Raw genomic sequence first — 8,133 nt, 5'->3', positions numbered from 1 at the left:
TGAAAAGGCAACCTACCGAATGGGAGAAAATTTTTACATATCACATATCCTGTAAGGGGTTAGTATTCAAATTATATGAAGAACTCATACAAAAAAAAAAAGAAAAAAAATCCAACTAAGAAATGGGCAGAGAGTCTGAATAGACATTTTTACCAAGAAGATACAGAGATGGACAGCAGATAATTAAAAAGACACCTAAAATCACTAATCAGCAGAGAAATGCAAATCAAACCACAAAGAGATGTCACCTCATACCTGTTAGAATGACTAATATCAAAAAGACAGGAACTAACAAGTGTTGGCAAGGGTGTGGAGAAAAGGGAAGCCTTGTGCACTGTTGGTAGGAATGTAAATTGTTGCAGCCACTATGGAAAACAGTATGGAGATCCTCAAAAACTTAAAAATAGGACTATCATACGATCCAGCAATTCCATGACTTGGTATTTGTATGAAGGAAACAGAAACTCTAATTCAAAATGAAATCTGTACCCCCATATTCATTGCAGCATTATTTACAATAGCCAAGACTTGGAAACCCCTGTGTTCATCGATGGATAAATGGATAAAAGACATTAGGCATATATATATGCCAAATTATTTATATATATATATATATATATATATATATATATATATATATATATATATATAATTCAGCCATGAGAAAGAAACAAATCCTGCCATTTGTGACATGAGTGGACCATGAGGGCGTTATGCTAGGTAAAATATGTCAGACCGAGAAAGAAAAATCCTGTATGATCTCACTTTATATGGAATTTTTGAAAAAGCTCATAGATACATAGACTGGTGGTTACCAGAGGCAGGGGGTGGAGGGTGGGGTGAAATGGGTAAAGGTGGTCAATATGTACAAACTGGCAGTTATAAAATAAGTCCTGGGGATGTGACTATAGTTAATAATATCTTATTGCATATTTAAAAGTTGCTAAGAGAGTAGATCTTAAAAGTCCTCATCACAAGAAAAAAAGATTTCTACCATGTATGGTAATGGATGTTAACTAGACATACTGTGGTGATCATTTTTTAAATTGAAGTATAGTGGATTTACAGTATTATACTGTAATAACAATATATTAGAACACAGTGATTCAATATTTTTATAGATTATACTCCATTTAAAGTTATTAGGAAACATTGGCTATCCTTATAGCTTATTTATTTAAAGCATAGTAGTTTGTGCCTCTTAATCCCCTCCCCTCCCCCATCTTGCCCCTCCCCCCTTTCCTCTACCCACTGGTAACCACTGCTTTGATGTCTACATCTGTGAGTTCATTTCCTTTCTGTTACATTTATTCTTTATTTTTTAGATTCCACATACGAGTGATAACATACCGTATTTGTCTTTCTCTGTTTGACTTATTTCACTAAGCATAATAGTATTGGAGCAAAAATAGAAATGAAGTTTTTCCTCTCCTGAAAATAAGGAAAGTAAAGGGGACAGTGAACAGGCTAGAGAAGACACATAAACTGGCCTGAAAGGGTTAATCGATCCTAGTTTTATTTAAACTGTTACTAATCTGTAGAGTAAGTAACTAGATGTATCTTTCACAGAGCTAAATTACATTCTGTTCCTATCACTCCCTAGCTGCCTATGTAAATGACATCCTGCATCTGGTGCTTAAGCTCCCTGCCCTCTCTTGTAGCAAATCACCCCGTGTAGCTGTTTGCATTTCAGGAAGCAGATGGCAGGCAGATAACGCCGAGGCAAATGAACCCAATTCCCGGTCCGCCGGACCCAGTTACCGGACTGCCTGACGCCAGCGATGCCGGTTTTGACATAAGGCAAGAAGAAGAAGAATGCAGGACTTTTACCACTTTGCTCTTTATTATGACTCCCTGGACTGCGGTGGCCGCCCAAGGGGCGGGGACGCCAGCCAGGGCCTCCAGGCGTGTGTGGGCATCTTGTCTGCAGCCAGCGTCCCCGAGGCCGTGCTCGGCCCGTAATCACTCAGTGAAGCTGCGCCGCAACAGCGCGGCTGACTTTTTCTGGCACTGTGAGGACCTGTGCGCATTGCAGGATTTGGTGCCTCTGCCCGCCGTGCGCGCCTCCCCGCGGGAGGGCCTGCTGGACTTCAACGCCGACCGCCTCCGCGGGGTGGACTGGGTGCCGCCCATGAGCACCCTCTGCCCCCGATCTGTATCCAGAGCTTCTTCCAGCCACGGCTTGGCGAGACGGGTTTGTAGTTTCCACTTCCAGGGGCTCTCGTGTGGGCGCTGCGAAGCGGGGTTTTAGATGGTGCAAGGTGGAGGGTGGGCACTAGAACCGGTGCCCAGTGCCCGGGTGTGCGTGCAGTAGATGGGGCGAGCGGCCTAGGACTCCTGCCGGCTCGGTGACCCCGGCCGAGCGCCTTAAGGCTTCTAGGTCTCAGTGTTCTCATCTGTAGCATGGGCTGAACAGGACTCACTCTCTGTGGCGGTTACAAGGTCGCATTCTGTTAATGCTTGTAGACTCTACAATGTAGAACACTTAGCGCAGTTTGGAGCATCGTTACTTGTTCCACAGATGTTACCTGGTCTGTTGAACAACTTTGCCTGGTACACGCCAAAGCGTTTAGGAAATGGATATATCCCAGCTTTATTTCCTTTCCATTAAAACAGGGCTCAGGGAAAAAAAACGTTTTTCTCAATAGTCGTATCATATAGTGGAAAGAGCACCGGTGTGAAGGCAGCTTAGGGTTTGAATCCCAGGGCTTATGCTCTCTGTGGCCTGGGCAGGTTACTTTTGAACTGCAATCCCCACACTTGTAAAATGACATGAAAAACCACTCTTTCTGTGGGTTCTTAGAATTAATTAAGCAGGTTATGTGTGTGAAGAATCCTGGCACTTGAATGAGTTGTCAGAACCAAGGGCTGCTGGAGACGATGCTTCTGCCCTAGGTAATCTCCCCTCCTACTGGGCGGCAGGTAAACACAAGCACAGTAGTCAGTGCTCTGGAAGAAGTGAGATCTGGTGCTACAGAGCACAGAATCTTCTGTTTTTTTAATTTAATTTTCATTGTATATTGGAGGATAGTTGATTTACAATATTGTGTTAGTTTCAGGTGTACAGCAAAGTGATTCAAAGTGATTGCGTTATACATATATCCATTCTTTTTCCGATTCTTTTCCCATACAGGTTGTTACAGGATATGGAGTAGAGTTCCTTGTGCTATGCAGTAGGTCCTTGTTGATTATCTATTTTATATAGAGTCGTGTGTATATGTGAATCCCAAACTCCTAATGTATCCCTCCCCCCCACCTTTCCCCTTTGCAGAGCACAGAATCTTGGAAGGGAAAGTTCAGGGTAGGCTTCTTGGAGGAGGTGCCATCCTTTCTAAGGATATGTAGAAGCTCCTGGGGTGGCAGGAGGGAGCAGTGTGTGTCAAAGTTTGAGAAATATAAGAAAATATGGCAAAACTAAGGTACACGAGTGGAACTCCGGGTTTGGGAAAGAAAAGAGAGTTGATAGTGGAAACCTAGTGGGGCCCAACAGAAAAGGGCCTTGTTTGTCCTGTCAGAAGTTTAGATGTTTATCCTGAAGGCTGTGGGAAACCCTAAAGAACAGTGAGATGGACTTTTGGTTTAGAGACTCACTCGGACCTCCATGTGGAAGGCACTTGATTGGGTGCAGGGTGAATTGTAATCTAAGGGTCCCACTTAAGTTAATAAAAGGTTGGACTGGATTTTGCAGATCCGAGAGAGAATGGGTGGGGCCTGGTGACCAGTTAGAAAAGGGAGGGCAGCAAGTGTGGGTGACAGTTTACAGCTGCATCTTTTTGTGAGATACAGAGCACAGTACGAAGGGATTGGCCGGGGGGAGAGGATCTTACTTCATCTTCAGTGCTTTAGAGGGGCCTGGTAGACAGGTCTGGGCCCAAGGTACAGATCTGGGCTTTTTGGGAGGACAGGTGTTTGACGGCATGGGAGAGACTTAGGTTACCCACAAGAAGATCCAAAGAATCACAGGTCTGAGGGCTTTTTAAATGGGTATATTGAGGATGTTTATAAGCTGAAAGAAAGTAGCCAGCAGGGAAAGGGTGTGAAGATCTAGGAGAGGAAATGATTGTTCATTTGTTTTCAAAAAGCTGAATACTTATCGTGTGCCTGGCCCTTTTGTAGGATCTGGGGTTCTAGCCATGTGTTACCTCTTCTGCAAGGACAGTTCAACTCATCCCCTGGTGAAGAGAAGCCAGATTATTCTTTGCATCCCATTCAGGTGTAGGAACTGTTCTGTATCTCTGAAGGGACTTTACTTAACCAGAGTAATAAGTTAGAAATCAAAAGAAATTAGAGCTGGAAGGGACCTTAAAGGCCACTGTACTTAATTTTGCCTAATATTTTATATTGATTGTAAGAAAAATTTATTGCAGAGCCCATTCTCTTCAGAGTTCCTTCACTGAACTTTCTTTATGTCTTTCATCCAGTGGGTCTAACTTGTAGATATTGGCCTCCTCCTAAATTTGCTTCTTCATTCACAGTACATTTTGCCTGGACTATGGCAGAAGCTCCTGGGTGGTTTCACGGCCCCTGGACTCAGTTCCTCTAAGTTCATCTGCCTACTCGGGTTGAGTGATCTTCTAACATGAAAAGATACGCCTAAAATAATGCTGCTAATGACTTGCCCACACAGAGTTAGTGCATACTAGCCGCCCAGCGTGTGCTCTGCCCAGAGGCGTGTAGTCTGAACTGTGCTCGGCCAAGCCTCCTGGGGCTCTTTGGCCCTGAGGAAGGAGAGCTTTTTGTGATCACTCCCTTTATCTAATTGTTCCTGCAGCAGCGGGGCACCTTTTTCTAATCAGCGGAGGCACCTTTACTCAGCCAGTGGTAGCCCCAGGGCTCATCACCTGTGGGATACAAGCCATGCTGTCTCCCAGGCTTGATTCGACCAACATCTCTATTTTCTGTCCCTTCTCACACTTGGACCCCTGGCGTTTAGTTATCCCCACCTGCAGTATTTACAGTGCCCAGCAGGTGTCAGGCTTGAGTGTCTTTGCACAGGTGCTCCCTCTGCAGTTAATGCACCTCCTCCTCCAACTCTGCATAGCCTCGTCTTTCTCGATTGTACTTCAGGGTTATCATGAAGCCGTCACTTAGATATAACTTTTTGCCTCCATAGGAACCTCTGTGCATAAAGCCTATGGTTCTTTATCTCATGTGATTGAAAATTTGAGTTTATACATGACCCTCCTTAATGAGGCTTTAAGGGCAGGAGTCGTTTCTAATCCTTAGCACAGAGCAGATGCTTTTTTTTCTTTTTAGATGCTTTTTAACGGTGATAAAATGTATGGTTTAAATCACTCATTTTACAATAATTTTGCTTTAGGTTCTGACAGAATGAAAGTCTCCAGAAGTTGTGTTCCTGCAATAAGAAATAAAGATGTGACCTTCCAGTTGTGTAAAGCTCTTAAATGCTGTGTAAGTGCGTCGGGTGCGCTAAGGAACCTGGAGCTAAATGGGCTAGTTCTGAGAGAGAGAGACTAAACTACATTAACAAAGGTAAGCCTTCATTGTGTCCTGCCAACATTTGATAGTTGCTTTTGTGGCAAACTAAACGGGTAAAATTTTAAACTGTTCTCCCCATTAAAGGGATTGAATAAATAGGCCACTTTGGTGCACCTGTGTCTTGCGAATTGTCCACTTGGAGATGGAGGTTTAGAAAGTGAGTTTCAGTCTTGTTTAAGTCTCTTCCCATCAGGCTGGTCTCGTGATTTCCTACACACCATGTTACTTCCTGTCTACCTTTTCTTGGTGTTGTTCATGCCTGGATTGTCTCCTGTACCTGCTCAAACCTTGGTCCATTCTCATTTGTACCATGGAAGTTTGTCATGCTGGATAATTTCAGAACTAATTTTACTTAAGTTTGTGTTAAGCTGCAAAGCACACATTTTGTATATTTTCTGTTTTTTGTGTTTGTTTATATTTTTATGGTTTCTCTTCAAGAAATATTATGAGAAGGGAAATAGCAAGATGTAAAGAGCAAAAAAGTCATCATTCTCTTTAAATTGTTAGAACATCTATCTGCAATCATAATTATAATGCACTGTGGTATGTGTTAAAATAGGAAATACATGTAACGTCCCGTAGGTGCAGCAAAGTCAGTGGTGTTAGTGGGGGTGTGTCATGGAAGTAATCACAAAGCAGGTGACTGTTGGTTGTGGTCCTGAAACATTAGTGTGTGTTCCCTGTGTCCAGTAGTGGCCTGGAGGGGTCAGGAAGCCTGCCTTTCAATTTGAGGGAACAGAGGGTTTGAGGTCCTCTCTCTCATATTGCTCTACTATACTGCATAGCACCTCATAACATACTGGGTTTATAGTTGACATTTAAATTGCTGATTGATCATCAAGGTTGGGATGTATCATTGGAAATGAAAATAGGAAGAGTCTTATGCTTTTTAGGTTTTTCTTTTTTTTCCTATGTCTCAAAAGGTACGTAGTACTTTACTGAGTGGTTTGGAATAAAGTTTCCAGTATTCAGTGTATTCAGTTTTAGTATCTAAATAGAATTAAACTCTTGCTGTAAAGTGGAATAACACTTTGTTACTGACAAGTTTTAGAATGCATCTGTTCGTCAATTACCTGTTTGGGAAGATTGTAGTTAATGATTTTAAGAATGTGGCTATAAACCTCCAATTGACCCAAGAAAAGCAAATAAGTTAAGACTGACAAATGTATAGGCTCTTCATCTTATTGTGTGTGTGACTTCTTTTTTCCTTTCAGTTATTTGTCAAGGTATAAGGAACTCTAACACTCTTAAGACAGTAGACTTCACGGGCTATAATCTGAAATGGCAGGGAGCAGATCACATGGTCAAGATCTTAAAGGTGATTTTATGTTTAAACTTCCATGAAAACATATGTGATTGAAGCACATTAACATATTGATACAGATGGCGGTTAATTTTTGTCTTTTAATACATGTGAGTGCAGCTTTCTTTTTTTTGAAAGAATATGACCAGTTTTCCGTTTGGGATTCTACCATTTAGTAAAGATAGTCCACTTAATTTTAGAAATAAGCGATTTAATATATAATACATAATAATACTTTTACGTATTTTTAGTTACTGAAAACTTTGATTGTGATACTGTGAAGAAAGTATGCCATTATAGTCTTCAAGACTTAAATGAATCTAGTGTTTATTAGCTGCTGTAGTTTATAAAGTCATAAAAATCACTACATCAGCAATTTGTAAATACAGTAGCAATTTGTAAATACAGTTTTTAAAATAATGCCTTAACAACTTTACTTTGGTTACAATGACTGTATTTAGGCCTAAAGTTATTTAATAATTTGACATGAAGCCTTTTGAATAGTCTGATGGTGCAGATCAGGGGTAGGTAAACTATGGCTGGTGGGCTAGATCCAGCCCGTCGCCTGGTTTTGTAAAGAAAGTTTTTTTGGAACATAGTCGCACCCATTGTTTACATGGTAGTTGTGGCTACTTTCACCCTACACCAGTGGGGCAGAGTAGTTACACCAGAAACTGTAAAGCCCAGAAAGCTGGAAATGTTTAAATTTAGATTTGAAAAATTGAAAAATTCTTTGAGCCTCTACAGGGCAAGTCCATTAACCCCTGGGGTAGAAAACAGTCAAGAACTTGGGTGCCGAAGCCAAATGGCCTAGGTTCAAATTCCCTTTCTCCCTTTTCATAGCATTTCACCGTGGGCAAATCACTTAACGTCTATGCCTCATTATGAGGTTTAAATGAACTCGTTTGTATAAATAGTGCCTGGCACATACGAAGCACTGTGTAAGTGATTGGTGTTATTTCTGCTTGGAGCTTTTATAAGTTATTGTTAATAGAAAAATGACACGAATGATTTTCCTTTTAGAGTATCAAAGGCACTTTGAGTCTTTTATTTTTTCAAGAATGTAATAAGACTTTTTTCATTTACAGTCAGTGTTCCCTGTTACCAAAATTTATTTTATGAATATAAAGAATTGAATGTCTTTAAGACAGTACTTGTGCTTAAATGTCAAACCATTATTTTCCCAAGGCACATCAAACTGGCTCTGCATAGTCCAGGCCTCTAAAGTTTGTGTGCATACCCTAGGTAGCATGTGAGATCCATTTTGTAAATATAGTTTTTAAAATAATGCCTGGGACTTCCCTGGCGGTCCAGCAGTCAAGACTCTGCGC

The 8,133-nt window shown here is 41.4% G+C and overlaps 1 long non-coding RNA gene across 1 annotated transcript; it reads left to right on the top strand.

Moving 5' to 3' along the window:
• The first annotated feature begins 1,227 nt into the window (after positions 1–1,227).
• Positions 1,228–5,387, top strand: LOC309665154. Its single transcript, XR_014266243.1, has 2 exons — positions 1,228–2,194; positions 5,321–5,387. It is a non-coding gene; the product is annotated as an uncharacterized lncRNA (long non-coding RNA).
• Positions 5,388–8,133: the final 2,746 nt, after the last annotated feature.

This window comes from Balaenoptera physalus, assembly GCF_965194825.1.
Source record: "Balaenoptera physalus genome assembly, chromosome: 1".
NCBI lineage: Eukaryota > Metazoa > Chordata > Mammalia > Artiodactyla > Balaenopteridae > Balaenoptera > Balaenoptera physalus.
The sequence above is the reverse complement of the archived record's forward strand: the minus strand, read 5'-3'. Positions and strand labels throughout refer to the sequence as shown.